Genomic DNA, 16,910 nt, shown 5'->3' with positions numbered 1-16,910 from the left:
GACACACTTAGTACCACCCCTCCCCCACACTAGCACAGTTTAACGCTGCATGGAAAATTACAGCCTAGCTAGGACTAAACCATTCTGAAAGAAGTAGGGGGGAAATATTTGTTTCTAACTAGAGAGGGTGGTAGAGAGATAGAACTGTTGAATTAACCATCAGAAATCTAGACTACTTCTGTCCTCAAATAAGAATGCAAATGAAAATAAGGACCTTTCACTGTAATGATTTTAAAAATCCTGAGAGAGTACATAACCTTAGACACCATAATCAAATGTACCAAGGTTTACGAGTTGTACAATTTGACAAATATCAATCGATCAGGGATCAATCATGTTCCTTGTACCTGAACACCAGTATGGAATATTAGGGCAGCTGAGCACACTATACACTACCTTCGGAAAGTATTCATACCCCTTGACTTGTTCCACATTACAGCCTTATTCTAAAATGGATTATGTAACAAATCCTCAGCAATCTACAAACAATACCCCATAATCACAAAGCGAAAACAGGTATTAGATGTTTTGCGTACAGAAATACCTTAGTTACATAAGTATTCAGAGCATTTGCTATGAGACTCAACATTTCACTCCGGTGCATCCTGTTTCAGTGATCATCCTTGAGATGTTTCTACAACTTGATTGGAGTACACCTGTGGTAAATTCAAATGATTAGACATGATTTGGAAAGGCACATACCTGTCTATATAAGGTCCCACAGTTGCCAGCGCATGTTAGAGTAAAAACCAAGCCATGAGGTCGAAGGAATTGTACGTAGAGCTCTGAAACAGGATTGTGTCGAGGCACAGATCTGGGGAAGGGAACCAAAACATTTCTGCAGCACTAAAGGTCCTCAAGAACAAAGTGGCCTCCATCATTCTTAAATGGAAGAAGTTGGAACCACCAAGACTCTTCCAAGAGCTGAACGCCCGGGCAAAATGAGCAATCGGGGGAGAAAGGCTTTGGTCAGGGAGGCGACCAAGAACCCGATGGTGACTCTGACAGAGCTCCAGATTCCTCTGTGGAGATGGGAGAACCTTCCAGAAGGTCAACCATCTCTGCAGCACTCCACCAATCAGGACTTTATTGTAGAGTGGCCAGACCGAAGCCACTCCACAGTAAAAGACACATGACAGCCCACTTGGAGTTTGCCAAAAGGCACCTAAAGGAGTCACAGACCATGAAAAACAAGATTCCCTGGTAGGATGAAACCAAGATTGAATTATTCGGCCTGAATGCCGCCGTCACATCTGAAGGAAACCTTGCACCATTTCTACGGTGAAGCATGGTGGTAGCAGCATCATGCTGTGGGGATGTTTTTCCAGCAGCAGGGACTGGGAGAGTAGTCAGCATCAAGGGAAAGATGAATGGAGCAAATTACAGAGAGATCCTTGATGAAAACCTGCTCCAGAGAGCTCAGGACCTCAGAGTGGGGGCGAAGGTTCACCTTCCAACAGGACAACAACCCTAAGCACAGAGCGCAGGAGTGGCTTCGGGGACAAGTCTCTGAATGTCCTTGAGTGGCCCAGCCAGAGCCCGGAACAGAACCCGATCGAATATCTCTGGAGAGAACTGAAAATAGCTGTGCAGTGACGCTCCCCATCCAACCTGACAGAGCTTGAGAGGTTCTGCAGAGAAGAACGGAAGAAACTCCCCAAATACAGGTATGTCAAGCTCATAGCGTCATACCCAATAAGACTCGAGGCTGTAATTGCTGCCAAAGGTACTTCAACAAAGCACTGAGTAAAGGCTCTGAATACTTATGTACATGTGGGGGGGAAAAAAATCGAATAACCTGTTTTTGCTTTGTCATTACGGGGTATTGTGTGTAGATTCATGAAGAGAAAAAACTATTTAATCCATTTTAGAATAATGCTGTAACCTAAATACTTTCCGAAGGCACTGTAGATAGAAAAGATACAAAGATAACACAGGTGAAAACATACAATTTCTGAGAAGAAAGTGTGATAAAATTGTTTAGAAATAAGGATTTTACTTAACAGACCTATAATCACTAATGGCAATAGCAATACAATGATAAAGTGAACATGTACAGAAAAAGATGGTTGTTGATTGTTTTTTACTCATTGTTGAGAGTCAGGACTAAAACTCTTTTATGTGCTTGGATGACATGATGTTCTTGGATTACATGATGAAACCAAAAATAGATCATTTAAAAATGCTGCTGATATTACAGTTATTCAGTAGAACACTAGCCAGCTAATAGCTCACTGCGTAGTATGCCCATCCCCCACTCCCTTCTTTCATAGACTGCGTGAGGAACTGCCAGCAGAAACTCAAAATGTCCACCAGTTCTGCTGCTGTGCGCAGCCAGGTTTAGCACTTGGCAGCTGTTGGCTGAAACATTCACTTGTGCAGGAGGACGAGTTTAAACTCCTCCTACTTTTAGGTATAATTTTACTCTAAACATAATTATACACTTAACAAAAACAAGCAAAAAATGTCAACGATTTACAGTTCATATAAGGAAATGAGTCAATTGAAATAAATTAATTGGGCCCTCATCTATGGATTTCACATGACAGGGATATGCATCTGAAACCTTAAAAAAAAGAGGCAGGGGCATAGATCAGAAAACCAGTCAGTATCTGGTGTGACCACCATTTGCCTCATGCAGCACGACATCTCCTTCACATAAAGGTTACCAGGCTGTTGATTGTGGCCTGTGGGATCTGGATCACGCGGTCGTACACGTCGATCCAGAGCATCCCAAACATGTGGGTGACCTGTCGGCTGAGTATACAGGCCATGGAAGAATTGGGGCTGTGCATTATCATGCTGAAACAAGACGTGATGCCGGCAGATATTCGTGCATTCAAATCGTAAACAATAAAATGCAATTGTGTTCATAGCTTATGCCTGCTCATAACATAACCCCAACGCCACCATGGGGCACTCTGTTCATAACGTTGACATCAGCAAACCACTCGCCCACACATATACGTTACACCGCCTGCCATCTGTCCGGTACAGTTGAAATCAGGATTCATCCGTGAAGAGCACACTTCTGCAGCGTGCCAGTGGCCATCGGAGGCGTTTCCCACTGAAATCCGTTATGAAGCAAAACTGCATTCAGGTCAAGACCCTGGTAAGGACAACGAGCATGCAGATGAGCTTCCCGAGACTGTTTCTGACAGTTTGTGCAGAAATTCTTTGGTGGTGCAAACCCACAGTTTCATCAACTGTCCGGGTGGCTGGTCTCATCAAGGATCCCACAGGTGAAGAAGCCGGATGTGGAGGTCCTAGGCTGGCGTGGTTACACGTGGACTGCGGTTGTGATGCCGGTTGGACATACTAGAATCTAAAACAACGTTGGAAACGGCTTATGGTAAAAAAAAAGGTATATTCAATTCTCTGGCAACAGCTCTGGTGGACATTCCAGCAGTCAGCATGCCAATTGCACACTCCCTCAAAACTTGAGACACATGACATTGGTGTTGTGTGACAAAAATGCACATTTTATAGTGGCCTGTTAATGATCATGCTGTTTAATCAGCTTCTTGATATGCCACACCTGTCAGGTGGATGGATTATCTTGGCAAAAGAGAAATGCTCACTAACAGGTATGTAAACACATTTGTGCACAAAATTAGAGAAATAAGCTTTTTGTGCATATGGAAAATGTCTGGGATCTATTATTTCAGCTCAGGAAACATGTGACCAACACCTTACATGTTTTTCTTCAGTATACATACAATGGGGATTGTAGCGAAATATCGCAATTTGTAACATTATTTGTCTCATGTATTGAATCCTATTAGAAACAAAGAAACCAAAAGATCACTGACTCTGATGGAAATACTAATTTGACCAAAATGTCCTCCGAATGGATGATGAAAAACAATATGTTCAGTAACATTTTTTCTCATAACTTTACAATACAAATGATTAACATGTTATTTTCTCATTTTAGTTTCCTTGTTAAAAAAACTAAAAAAGGTGAAATCACATCCTGTTATGTTACAACAGCGCTGTTCACATTCCAATGTTATTGCACAGTGCTCGTAGTCCTCCCCTCCCCCACTCTTTCATTACCCGTGTTCTGGATTCACTGCAGAAAAAAAACAAAATGGCCACCAGCTCTGCTGTGTGCACAGCCATTCAGGCTGAGCACTCACAGGCTACTAACTGAACACATTTTCAATCCACTGTATCAAGTTACATCACCTCCATGTTAATAAAGTATTTGCTCTGTATGCCAATTTTGCATAGTCGTTTTGATTTGTTATGTATTTGTATAAAAAGTAGGTTCAGTTTGCTTTGTACAAAAAAAAATTAAAAAATTCAAAGTAGTTATTATGTACTTCCTCCTCCATTCCACACCATTTTCTGTTTGGTTATGCTGATAAATTAGGTTAAATGTACACTGCTCAAAAAAATAAAGGGAACACTAAAACAACAATGTAACTCCAAGTCAATCACACTTCTGTGAAATCAAACTATCCACTTAGGAAGCAACACTGATTGACAATACATTTCACATGCTGTTGTACAAATGGAATAGACAACAGGTGGAAATTAGGCAATTAGCAAGACACCCCCAATAAAGGAGTGGTTCTGCAGGTGGTGACCACAGACCACTTCTCAGTTCCTATGCTTCCTAGCTGATGTTTTGGTCACTTTTGAATGCTGGCGGTGCTTTCACTCTAGTGGTAGCATGAGACGGAGTCTACAACCCACACAAGTGGCTCAGGTAGTGCAGCTCATCCAGGATGGCACATCAATGCGAGCTGTGGCAAGAAGGTTTGCTGTGTCTGTCAGCGTAGTGTCCAGAGCATGGAGGCGCTACCAGGAGACAGGCCAGTACATCAGGAGACGTGGAGGAGGCCGTAGGAGGGCAACAACCCAGCAGCAGGACCGCAACCTCTGCCTTTGTGCAAGGAGGAGCAGGAGGAGCACTGCCAGAGCCCTGCAAAATGACCTCCAGCAGGCCACAAATGTGCATGTGTCTGCTCAAACGGTCAGAAACAGACTCCATGAGGGTGGTATGAGGGCCCGACACCCACAGGTGGGGGTTGTGCTTACAGCCCAACACCGTGCAGGACGTTTGGCATTTGCCAGAGAACACCAAGATTGGCAAATTCGCCACTGGCGCCCTGTGCGCTTCACAGATGAAAGCAGGTTCACACTGAGCACATGTGACATACGTGACAGAGTCTGGAGACGCCGTGGAGAACGCTCTGCTGCCTGCAGCATCCCCCAGCATGACCGGTTTGGCGGTGGGTCAGTCATGGTGTGGGGTGGCATTTCTTTGGGGGGGCCGCACAGCCCTCCATGTGCTTGCCAGAGGTAGCCTGACTGCCATTAGGTACCGGTTTGGCGGTGGGTCAGTCATGGTGTGGGGTGGCATTTCTTTGGGGGGCCGCACAGCCCTCCATGTGCTTGCCAGAGGTAGCCTGACTGCCATTAGGTACCGAGATGAGATCCTCAGACCCCTTGTGAGACAATATGCTGGTGCAGTTGGCCCTGGGTTCCTCCTAATGCAAGACAATGCTAGACCTCATGTGGCTGGAGTGTATCAGCAGTTCCTGCAAGAGGAAGGCATTGATGCTATGGACTGGCCTGCCCGTTCCCCAGACCTGAATCCAATTGAGCACATCTGGGACATCATGTCTCGCTCCATCCACCAACGCCACGTTGCACCACAGACTGTACAGGAGTTGGCGGATGCTTTCGTCCAGGTCTGGGAGGAGATCCTTCAGGAGACCAACGCCACCTCATCAGGAGCATGCCCAGGCGTTGTAGGGAGGTCATACAGGCACGGGGAAGCCACACACACTACTGAGACTCATTTTGACTTGTTTTAAAGGACATTACATCAAATTTGGATCATCCTGTAGTGTGGTTTTCCACTTTAATTTTGAGTGTGACTCCAAATCCAGACATCCATGGGTTGATAAATTTGATTTCCATTGATAATTTGTGTGATTTTGTTGTCAGCACATTCAACTTTGTAAAGAAAAAAGTATTTAATAAGAATATTTCATTCATTCAGATCTAGGATGTGTTATTTTAGTGTTCCTGTTTGGGTATATTTTCTCCTGAAACTCCAGGATGGGATTCAAGCTAGTCCTCCGCTGTACTATATACTGCAGCAATTACTGATTGATGTGGGTCATAGATGATTGGTTTCTGGTCTGCAATAGGTGTAAACTATCCACTGTATACCTCCAAACTGGAGGGAAAAAAACCACTCCTCATCACCATCTTGTCCTTGCTTCTATTCCTTTGGTAATGTTTGTCTCCTCTGACCAACACTAGTGATTTACTAGGCTAGTCGTACTTGACTAGTACTCTGTGTTTTGTTCATAGCTCTCAACAATTCCAGAGGGATGTGGCCAAACAGCAGCAAAACAATTCAGATGTGTAAAATCAAGAAAAGACCTGACAATTTATCGGCATATCTCTGATTGCAGCGCATTATAAATAGATTTCCAGTAATCTGCCCATTCCTGAATTCATCCGTATAACAACACAGGCACCGGCTAACATCTTAAAATTACTTTTAAAAACATTTTGTTTATTCAGGAAGGCAATTCTTCTAATTTGTCATTATAAAACACTGCTGATCTTTAAAATCATTACCATCGGGCAATACGAAGAAAAAAACCTGCCTTGCAGGTTTGGTTAAACCAAAAATTGAGCAGAGTTGGGATGGGCTCCAAGCCGTAGTCCATGCTACATTATATTTAGTGAATGTTTTTTCCTGTTAAATGAGTGCCCTCATGTTCTGTTGCTAGGCCTATGTGAGCTGCATCCTCAGGCTGATGGCATACATTTCAGGAACTCCTTTCAGATTGTAATTTCTGTGAAAATTCCCTCCGCTTTCAGATCTATCCCAAGACAGGCAAAGGTAGGCGATCAGTCTCAGCAATGTTGATGAAACATTGTATGTTGAATTTCACAACTGATTTGGCTGACGTTGGTGGTCTACAGAAATCTTCAAGAATTCCTGCTCTTACTTTTCACTGCCTCGACAAGAACAAATTACTGTTGACAGCTCTGAATAATGGAGCGTTTGTTCATTGGACTTGATGCAAGCTCATTTCTACCTTTCAAACCTCAGGTGTGTTTTTCAATTAGTGGCAAGGCGGGAGGAACCACGCAACACAAGCTTTGATCAGTGTTCATATCCCAGTGTTGATCAGAAACAGTTTGTGGTTTTGCAGCATTAATTATTTTTTTCTAACATCCCCATAGAACTCCACTAGCCAGGAAACCAATATGAGAAACTATTGGTAGATATAGAGATATCACCTTCCTATTAAAGCTCCTGTTCTTGTTCCGGTGCCAATGATGACCTTTTTCAATTGTCAGACAAAGATTTTTACACATTCGGACTGGCTGAAAAGCATTGCTCCTAACACAATACTTCAGACTTCCAGCATTCCCCTCCAACTGTTCTGACCCTCTCACTTCCTTGTACACAAATAGCAGGGCATGGACAATCTAAATGTCAAAGCTACTACCCTTTTACTACAGAAAATTAAAAAAAAAAAAAACTTTTTCCTAAAACAAAACATAAATACAGCGCTATTGTAAAAAATATTATTTAAAAAAATAACACTTCATAAAAAACATCTACGTTTCAGAATTGGGGTTAGCACAGCACTCCTTCACGGAACAAAAAATAGGACAATAACCAAGTTCAATACTAAAATGTCGCCTAAGATACTAGTCAGAATAGAGCAACGCCATTATAGGTGTACAACATTCTTCAAAAAAATAAAGAAATTCAAGTAAACCTTGAACCGGAGAAGTCTGGAGAAGGCCTTCCATTGGACAGAAATCGTACACGTGATTCATTTGGCTGTGTTCATTGAGGGAACTAGCAACAGCAGAGGGAGGAAGAGACAAAGCAGGAGGGTGAGGGGGGCTAGGGTTGGACTGTTCCATCTGTTTCAGCCTAGAGTGTCCTTGTGCAAAGTTGTGCGCACTGTGAAACCGCTGTAGTCTCAGCCTCATGGCTCAACACAGGCAACACTGACCCAGCACAGGCCGACAAACTGCACAATGTAACACCCTCAGAACAAAACATATAGAAACAAAAGGATTTTCTCCCTTTGGGATTTACCTCAGGGTAGCCATATTAAAAGCCACAACAATAAATGTAAATATTTTTAGTAAATTTAGCAGAAGCATGCAGCACTGACATATTTTTGCCTGCAAAAAAACAAGGTTAGCAACACAGTCAGTACTAAAGTGCACAGCCTGACACACTTAGTACTACCCCTCCCCCACCCTAGCAGTCTGCAGCTGCATGGAAAACTACAGCCTAGCTAGGACTAAACCATTCAGGTAGAAGTAGGGGGAGGATTTTTTTTATAACTGGAGAGGAAGGTAGAGAGAGAGAACCGTTTGTTTAATTAACCACCAGAAATCTAAACTACTTCTGTCCTAAAATAAGGACGCTAATGAATATAAGATCCTTTGGTGTAATGTAAAAAATAAATGTAAACGCCTGAGAGAGTACATAATCTTAGACACCATAGTTAACTGTATTAATGTTTACGAGTTGTAAAACTTGACAAATATCAATCAATACAGGGATCAATCATGTTCCTTGTACCTGAACACCATTATGGAATATAGATAGAAAAGGTACACAAGTAACACAGGTAACACAATTTCTGAGAAGTGTGATAATTGTATAGTAATAAGTATTTTTATTAATTAAAAAGGCCGAAAATCACAAATGGCAATAGCAATACAATGATAAAGCAAACATGCATAAAAAAAGATGGTAGTTGATAGTTTACTCCTTCGTGAAAGTCAGGACTATGTTTTCTGTTTCTTGCATAGTTCTTGGATCATAACGTGAAACCAAAAATAGATAATTTAAAAATGCTGCTGATATTGCAGTTATTCAGTCGATAATAGCTCACTGCGTAGTATGCCCATCCCCCACTCCCTTCCGCTTTCATAGACTGCCTGAGGACTGCCAGCAGAAACTCAAAATGTCCACCAGTTCTGCTGCTGTGCGCAGCCAGGCTTAGCACTTGGCTGAAACGTTCACTTGTGCAGGAGGACGAGAGTTTAAACTCCTCCTACTTTTAGGTATCATTTTACACTTCACATAATTATACACAACAAAAACAAGCAAAAATGTCAAAGATTTAACTTGAGTTACAGTTCATATAAGGAAATGAGTCAATTTTAATTAATTATTTAGGCCCTCATCTATGGATTTTACATAACTGGGAATACAGATATGCATCTGTTGGTCACATATTTCTTTAAAAAAAGAGGTTGGGGCATTGATCAGAAAACCAGTCAGTATCTGGTGTGAACACCAATTAGCCTCATGCAGCGCGACATCTCCTTCACATAGAGATGATCAGGCTGTTGATTGTGGCCTGTGGAATGTTGTCCCACTCCTTTTCAATGGCTGTGCGAAGTTGCTGGATATCGAAGGGATGTGGACCACGCTGTCGTACAAATTGATCCAGAGCATCCCAAACATGCTCAATTGGTGACATGTCTTGTGAGTATGCAGGCCATGGAAGAACTGGGACATTTTCTGCTTCCAGAAATTGTGTACAGATCTTTGAGACATGGGGCTGTGCATTATCATGCTGAAAAATGAGGTGATGGCGGCAGATCTTTGTGCATTCAAATCGCAAATTATAAAATGCAATTGTGTTCGTTGTGTGTAGCTTATGCCGGCCCATACCATAACCCCAATGGCACCCTGGGGCACTCTGTTCACAACATTGACATCAGCAAACCGCTCGCTCAAATGACGCCATACACTTTACACTCTCTGCCATCTGTCCAGTACAGTTGAAATCGGGATTCATCCGTGAAGAGCACACTTCTGCAGCGTGCCAGTGGCCATCGAATGGAGCCTTTTCCCACTGAAATCAGTTACGATGCAAAACTGTCATCAGGTCAAGACACGGGTGAAGACAACGAACACGCAGATGAGCTTCCCGAGACTGCGCAGAAATTCTTTGGTTGTGCAAACCCAGTTTCATCAGCTGTCCGGGTGGCTGGTCTCATCGACGATCTCACAGGTGAAGAAGCCGGATGTGGAGGTCCTGGGCTGGCATGGTTAAAAGTGGTCTGCGGTTGCGAGGCCAGTTGGATGTACTGCCAAATTCTCTAAAATGATGCCGGAGCGGCTTATGGTAGAGAAATTAATATTCAATTTTCTGGCAACTGCTCTGTTGGACATTCCTGCAGTCAGCGTGCCAATTGCACACTCCCTCAAAACTTGAGACGTGGCATTGTGTTGTGTGTTAAAAATGCACATTTTAGAGTGGCATTTTATTGTCCCCAGCAGAAGGTGCACCTGTGTAATGAGCATGATGTTTAATCAGCTTCTTGATATGCCACACCTGTCAGGTGGATGGATTATCTTGACAAAGGAGAAATGCTCACTAACAGGGATGTAAAACAAATTGGTCAACAAGATGAGAAAAATAAGCTTTTAGTGCATATGGAACATTTCTGGGATCTTTTATTTCAGCTCATGAAACATGAGACCAACACTTCATATGTTGCATTCATATTTTTGATTCTACCGAAAGATTGATAATTATGTCTCTTGTATGGACTCCTATTGCTAACAAAGAAACCAAAAGGTTGCTGACTCTGATTGCAAGACTGATTTTACCCAAATGTCTTCGAATGGATGATGAAAAATTGTTTAGTCACATTTTTCCTAAACTTTACAATAAGAATTATTAACATGTTATTTTCTAATCTCTGATGAGTTTCCGTGATATAAAAAGAATAAGGTGAAATCCCATCCTGTTATGTTACAATGGCGCTATTCACATTCCAATGTTATTGCACAGTGCGCGTCGTTTCCCCTCCCCACTCCTCTTTCATTCACTGCAGAAAAAACTGGATTCACTGCAGAAAAAAACAAAATGTCCGCCAGTTCTGCTGTGTGCACTGCCAGGCTGAGCCCTCACACGCTATTAACTGAACACATATCCAATCCACTGGAGTACAACAGTGCATCAACTTACATTACCTTCATGTTAAATGATTTGCTCTGTATGCCAATTTTACATAAATGGTTTCATTCGTTTTTATTTGTATAAAAAGTGGGTTAAGTTTGCTTTTTAGGTTAAGGTTAAGTTTTTAGGTTAAGGTTTAGGTTAAGTTTGCTTTTTACTTCCTCATCCATCCCACACCATTTTCTGTTTGGTTATGCCGATCAATTAGGTTAAATGTATTTTGTTTGGGTATATTTTCTCCTGAAGCTCCCATTATGCGGTTCAAGCTAATCCTCTGCTATATACTACAGCATTTACTGATTGATGTGGGCCTTAGATGATTGGTTTCTGGTCTGCAATAGCGGTAAACTGTCCACTGTATACCTCCAAACTGGAGTAAAAAAGACTCCTCATCACCATTTTGTCCTTGCTTCTATTCCTTTGGTAATGTTTGTCTCCTCTGACCAACCTTAGTGATTTACTAGGCTAGTAGTACTTGACTAGTACTGTGTTCTGTTCATAGCTCACAATAATTCCAGATGGATATGTGGCTACACAGCAGCACAATAATTCACAGATGTGTAAAATCAGGGAAAGCCTTGAAAATTCATGGGCATGTCTGTGATTGGAGCGCATTATAAATAGATTTCCAGCGATCTGCCCATTCCTGAATTCATCCGTATGAAAGCACAGGCACTGGCAAACATCTGAAAATTACTTTCAAAAACTATGCAGGTATACAGGAAGGCAAGTCCTCTCATTTGTCATTGTAAAATACTGCTGATCTGTCAATCATTAGCATTAGCATAGGGCAATACGAAGTAAAAAGTGAATAAATACAACTCGCCTGTCTTGCTACACAGCAGTGAGAGGATATGGTCAAACCAAAAAGTTAGCAGAGACGGGCTGGGCTTCAAGCCTAGTCCAAGATACAGTTTTATTTATTTTCTCTCCTGTTAAATAAGGCCCCAATCCAAGTGCAGAGTGCTCTAATGTTCTGTTGCTAGACCTATGTGAGCTGCATCCTCTGGCTGCCGGCATACATTTCAGAAACTCCTTTCAGATTACAATTTCTGTGAAAATTCCCTCCCCTTTTAGACCTCTCCCAATACACAAGGTAGGCGATCAGTCTCAGCAATGTTGAGTAAACATTGTACGTTGAATTTTACATTCACAACTGATTTGGCTGAGGTGGGTGGTCTGCAGAAATCTTAAAGAATTTCTCCACTTACTTTTCACTGCCTCGACAAGGACAAATGACTTGACAGCCTCTGAATAATTAGACTTTTGTTAATTGGACTAGATCCAAGATGATCTCTACCTTTCAATCCTCAGGTGTGTTTTTCAATTAGTGGCAAGGCGGGAGGAGCCACACAACATGAGCTTTGATCACTGTTCATATCCCAGTGTTGATCAAAGACAGTTTGGTTTTGTCGCCTTTTACAGTTAATTTTCCAAGAGCCTCATTTGACTCAATTAGCCGGGAAACTAAGGAGAAAATATTGGTAGATATGAAGGTATCACTTTCCTGTTCAAGCTCCTATTCTTGTGCCAATGATGATTCAATACCTTTTTCACTTAGCAGCAATGCTTTGCCACAATTTTGTCTGACATCACAATACTTAAGGTTTCTAGTATTGTCCCCAAACTGTTCAGACCCTCTCACCTCTATCACACAAATAGCTCGACATGAATATCTAAATGCCCAAAATGTGCATATTTTTTATACAAAAAAATAAATACAAATGTACCTAAGACAAAATACACAATGACCAAATAAAACGGCATAGTGTTACATAAATACGTATTTTTTTTAAACGCATTATCTACGTTTTGGAAGCGCTGTTAACATAGCACTCTTTATCCAACAAACAAACAAATAGAACAGTAGCTAAGTTAAATACTGAAGTGTAGATACTAGTCAGAATAGCGTAACTTGGGTATAGGTGTTTTAAAAAATATATATAAGAAATTCAAGTAAACCTTGAAAAGGAATAGTCTGGAGAAGTAGGCCTTCCGTTGGACAGAGGTCGTACGCGTGATTAGTTTGGCATGATTAGTTTGGCGTGATTAGTTTGTGTTTAGGGAACTAGCAACAGCAGAGGAAGGAAGAAAAAAGCGGGAGGGTGGGGGGGGCTGAGGTTGGACTGTGCCATCTGTTTCAGCATAGTGTGTTCTTTTGCAAGGTTGTGCACACGTGCGCACAGTGAAACCATCACAGTCTCAACCTCATCGCTAAACATGACCAGCACAGGCAACACTGACCCAGCACAGGCTGACTAACTGCACAATGTAACACCCTCAGAACAAAAGGATGGAAACAAAACAATTTTCTGCCTTTAGGATTTACCTCAGAATTGCCATCTTAAAAGTTACTACAAAAGCAAAATAGACTACTTATTTAGTAACTTTGGCAGAAGCATGCAGCACAGAGATTTCTTTTTGTCTGCAAAAAAACAGGCTAACAGCACAGTCAGTGCTAAAGCGCACAGCCTGACAAGCTTAGCGGCCACCCCTCACCCACCCTAGCAGTCTGCAGCAGCATGGAAAATTACAGTCTAGCTAGGACTAAACCATTCTGACAGAGGTAGGGGGAGGATTTTTTTTTTTTTACAACTAGAGAGGGAGCTGGAGAGATAAAACCGTTTAATTAAAACACCAGAAATCTAGACTACTTCTGTCCTAAAATGAGAACGCTAATTAAAGTAATGACCTTTAACTGTTATGTTCAAAAAAGCCCGAGAGTATATAACCTTAGATACCATAGTCGAATGTATCAATGTTTACAAGTTGTAAAATTGGACAAATATCAATCATTACAGGGATCAATTATTCTCCATGTGCCTTTACACCAGGTGGGCTCGACATGAACTTTTTTAGCCATTTTTTACTTGTCCAAAAGCTCAAAAAAAAAAAGGTCTGTGACACAATTTTTATATCATTGTATGACGCAGGGAACCTTTTTTTTACCATAGAGAATCAGACAAAAATTGTGGCCACACTCAGCCTAATGGCTTCTTTGCACATTCAAGCCTGTCTCAAAATACAACTTTAAGGCTCTTCTGGAGGATGGTTGGCCATTTTCCGTAGCCAATAAAATATTGCAACATTACAATTACAACCAAATACTTTTTGTCTTTAGAATATAATTGCCTCCAAGGCTCGTCCTGTCGTCCCTGGGAGAATAAACAATACATCAAATGTTCTAAAATGCAATTAGCAGGAAAATACCAAGTGGTTTCATGTGACAGAGATGAAAATATCCATTAGAAATGAAGAAAGAGGGGAGATCTAAAGATGCATCAACTAGCATTGGTTACTAATATGACACATAAAACTTCCAAGTTTTAGACAATTACATTTATGGTTAAATAGTTTTAAAATGCTGCCTGCCTCTGCTCAGATTCAAGGTGTGTGATCTGGCACCCAGCACTGTCCTTCACTCTCCGGTTTTGTGACCTTTTAATCTGAACAAACCCTGCCTCGTGTAGCCTATGTCAACAGAATCAAGCCTTTAGATGTTAATGTTAGGCTAATAATCCTTCAAAATGTGTGTCAAACTAGACGGCCGCTTAGCCTATATTTATGCAATTAAAAGTCTCATTAAAGTCTCATTAAAACTGCTACGTTTTCTGGCGTCTCCCTCATGTCAGCATAGGTTTGGACACAAGGCTGTAGCCAATGTGCATATCACCTACCCGATGACATGTAGTCTTTATTATTTATGTACATGAAAAATAGATTTTAATATTAAGCCATTGTCTATTGAATATTGTATCAGGGCCCTCCTTGTTTGATATTGTGAATTTATTGTGATTTGTTTTACTTGTCCATTCGGACAACTTAAATCTATATTCTTCTTGTCCGACAATTTAAAAAAAAAACTTTTCCTGGACAAGAGGATAAGCATTTATGTCCAGCCCTGACCAGTATGGAATATTAGGGCAGCTGAGCACACTATAGACAGAAAAGATACACAGGAGTACATGTCCTGGTAATCCGTCTGGCCCTGCGGCCTTGTGAATGTTAACGCAGATGAAAAACACACAACAGGTTAACAAGCATGCGCTGACCAACTGGCAAATGTCTTCACTGACATTTTCAACCTGTCCCTGACCGTCTGTAATACAAACATATTGCAAGCAGATCATAGTCCATGTTCCCAAGAACACTAAGGTAACATGCCTAAATGACTACCGACCTGTAGCACTCACGTCTGTAGGCAAGATGTGATTTGAAAGGCTGGTCATGGCTCATATCAACACCATTATTCCAGAAACCTAGACCGACTCCAATTTGCATACCGCCCCAACAGATGAGGCAAACTCTATTGCACTCAACACTATCCTTTCCCACCTGGACAAAAGGAACACCTATGTGAGAATGCTCTTCATTGACTACAGCTCAGCGTTCAATACCATAGTACCTTCAAAGCTCATCACTAAGCGAAGGACCCTGGGACTAAACACCTCAATCTGCAACTGAATCCTGGACTTCCTGGTGGGCTGCCCCACGTGGTAAGGGTAGGTAACAACACATCTGCCATGCTGATCCTCAACGCGGGGGCACCACAGGGGTGCGTGCTTAGTCCCCTCCTGTACTCCCTGTTCACTAATGACTGCACGGCAAGGCACAACTCCAACACCATCATTAAGTTTGCAGACAACACAACAGTGTTGATCACTGGCAACGATGAGACAGCCTATAGGGAGGAGGTCAAAGACCTGGCCGTGTGGTGCCAGGACAACAATCTCTCACTCAACGTGATCAAGACAAAGGAGATGATTGTGGACTACAGGAAAAGGAGGACCAAGCATTCCCCCATTCTCATCGACAGGGCTGTAGTGGAGCAGGTTGAAAGCTTCATGTTCCTTGGCGTCCACATCACCAACAAACTACCATGGTCTAAACACACTAAGACAGTCGTGAAGAGGGCACGACAAAACCTATTCCCCCTCAGGAGACTGAAAAGATTTGGCATGGGTCCTCAGAAACTCAAAACGTTCTACAGCTGCACCATCGAGAGCATCCTGACTGGTTGCGTCACTGCCTGGTATGGCAAATGCTCGGTCTCCGACCTGCAAGAAACTACAGAGGGTAGTGCGTACGGCACAGTACATCACTGGGGCCAAGCTTTCTGCCATCCAGGACCTCTATACCAGGCGGTGTCTGAGGGAGGCCCTAAAAATTGTCAAAGACTCCAGCCACCCTAGTCATAGACTGTTCTCTCTGCAACCGCACAGCAAACGGTACCGGAGCGACCAAATCTTGGTGCAAAACGCTTCTTAACAGCTTCTACCCCCAAGCCATAAGACTCCTGAACAGCTAATGAAAGCACTACCCAGACCCCTCTTTTACACTGCTGCTACTACTACTACTACTACTACTACTACTACTACTACTACTACTACTACTATCTGTTTATTATCAATGCATAGTCACTTTAATGCTACCTACATGTACAAATTACCTCGACTAGCCGGTGCCCCCGCACATTGACTCTGTACTGGTACCCAACCCCTGTATATAGCCTCGCTATTGTTATTTTTCTGCTGCTGTTTAATTATTTGTTACTTATATTTGACATTTTTTACTTAATCCTTATTTTTCTTTAAACTTCTTAAAGCATTGTTGGTTAAGGGCTTGTAAGTAAGCATTTCACTGTAAGGTATACACCTGGTGTATTCGGTGCATGTGACAAATAAAATGTGATTTGAATTTGAATTTCTGAGAAGAAAGTGAGATGATAATTGTTTAGAAATAAGTATTTTTAATTAGTTAATAGGCCTATAATCACTAATAGCAATGGCAATACTATGATAAAGTAAACACCAATAAAAACATCATTCTTGAGAGGCAGGTCTAACCTGTTTTCTGTATCTTTCATAGTGCCTGGATTATGAGACGAAACCAAAATTAGATAATTTAAAAATGCTG

At 41.9% G+C, this 16,910-nt stretch overlaps 1 protein-coding gene across 6 annotated transcripts in view; it reads right to left on the bottom strand.

The window, feature by feature from the left end:
* LOC135536275 (activating transcription factor 7-interacting protein 1-like) overlaps positions 1-16,910 on the bottom strand; it is a 58,702-nt gene that overhangs the window by 29,234 nt on the left and 12,558 nt on the right. The window contains exon 1 of one of the 6 annotated variants that reach the window (XM_064962660.1): positions 7,770-7,792. The exons of the other annotated variants lie outside the window; for them this stretch is intronic. The gene's annotated coding sequence lies outside the window, so the exon portion shown is untranslated. Of the gene's footprint in view, positions 1-7,769; positions 7,793-16,910 lie in introns of those variants that run through there. 6 annotated transcript variants of the gene reach the window in all.

Source organism: Oncorhynchus masou, chromosome 5 (genome assembly GCF_036934945.1).
Source record: "Oncorhynchus masou masou isolate Uvic2021 chromosome 5, UVic_Omas_1.1, whole genome shotgun sequence".
Classification (NCBI taxonomy): Eukaryota; Metazoa; Chordata; class Actinopteri; order Salmoniformes; family Salmonidae; genus Oncorhynchus; species Oncorhynchus masou.
This window is presented reverse-complemented; position numbering and strand designations above follow the sequence as displayed.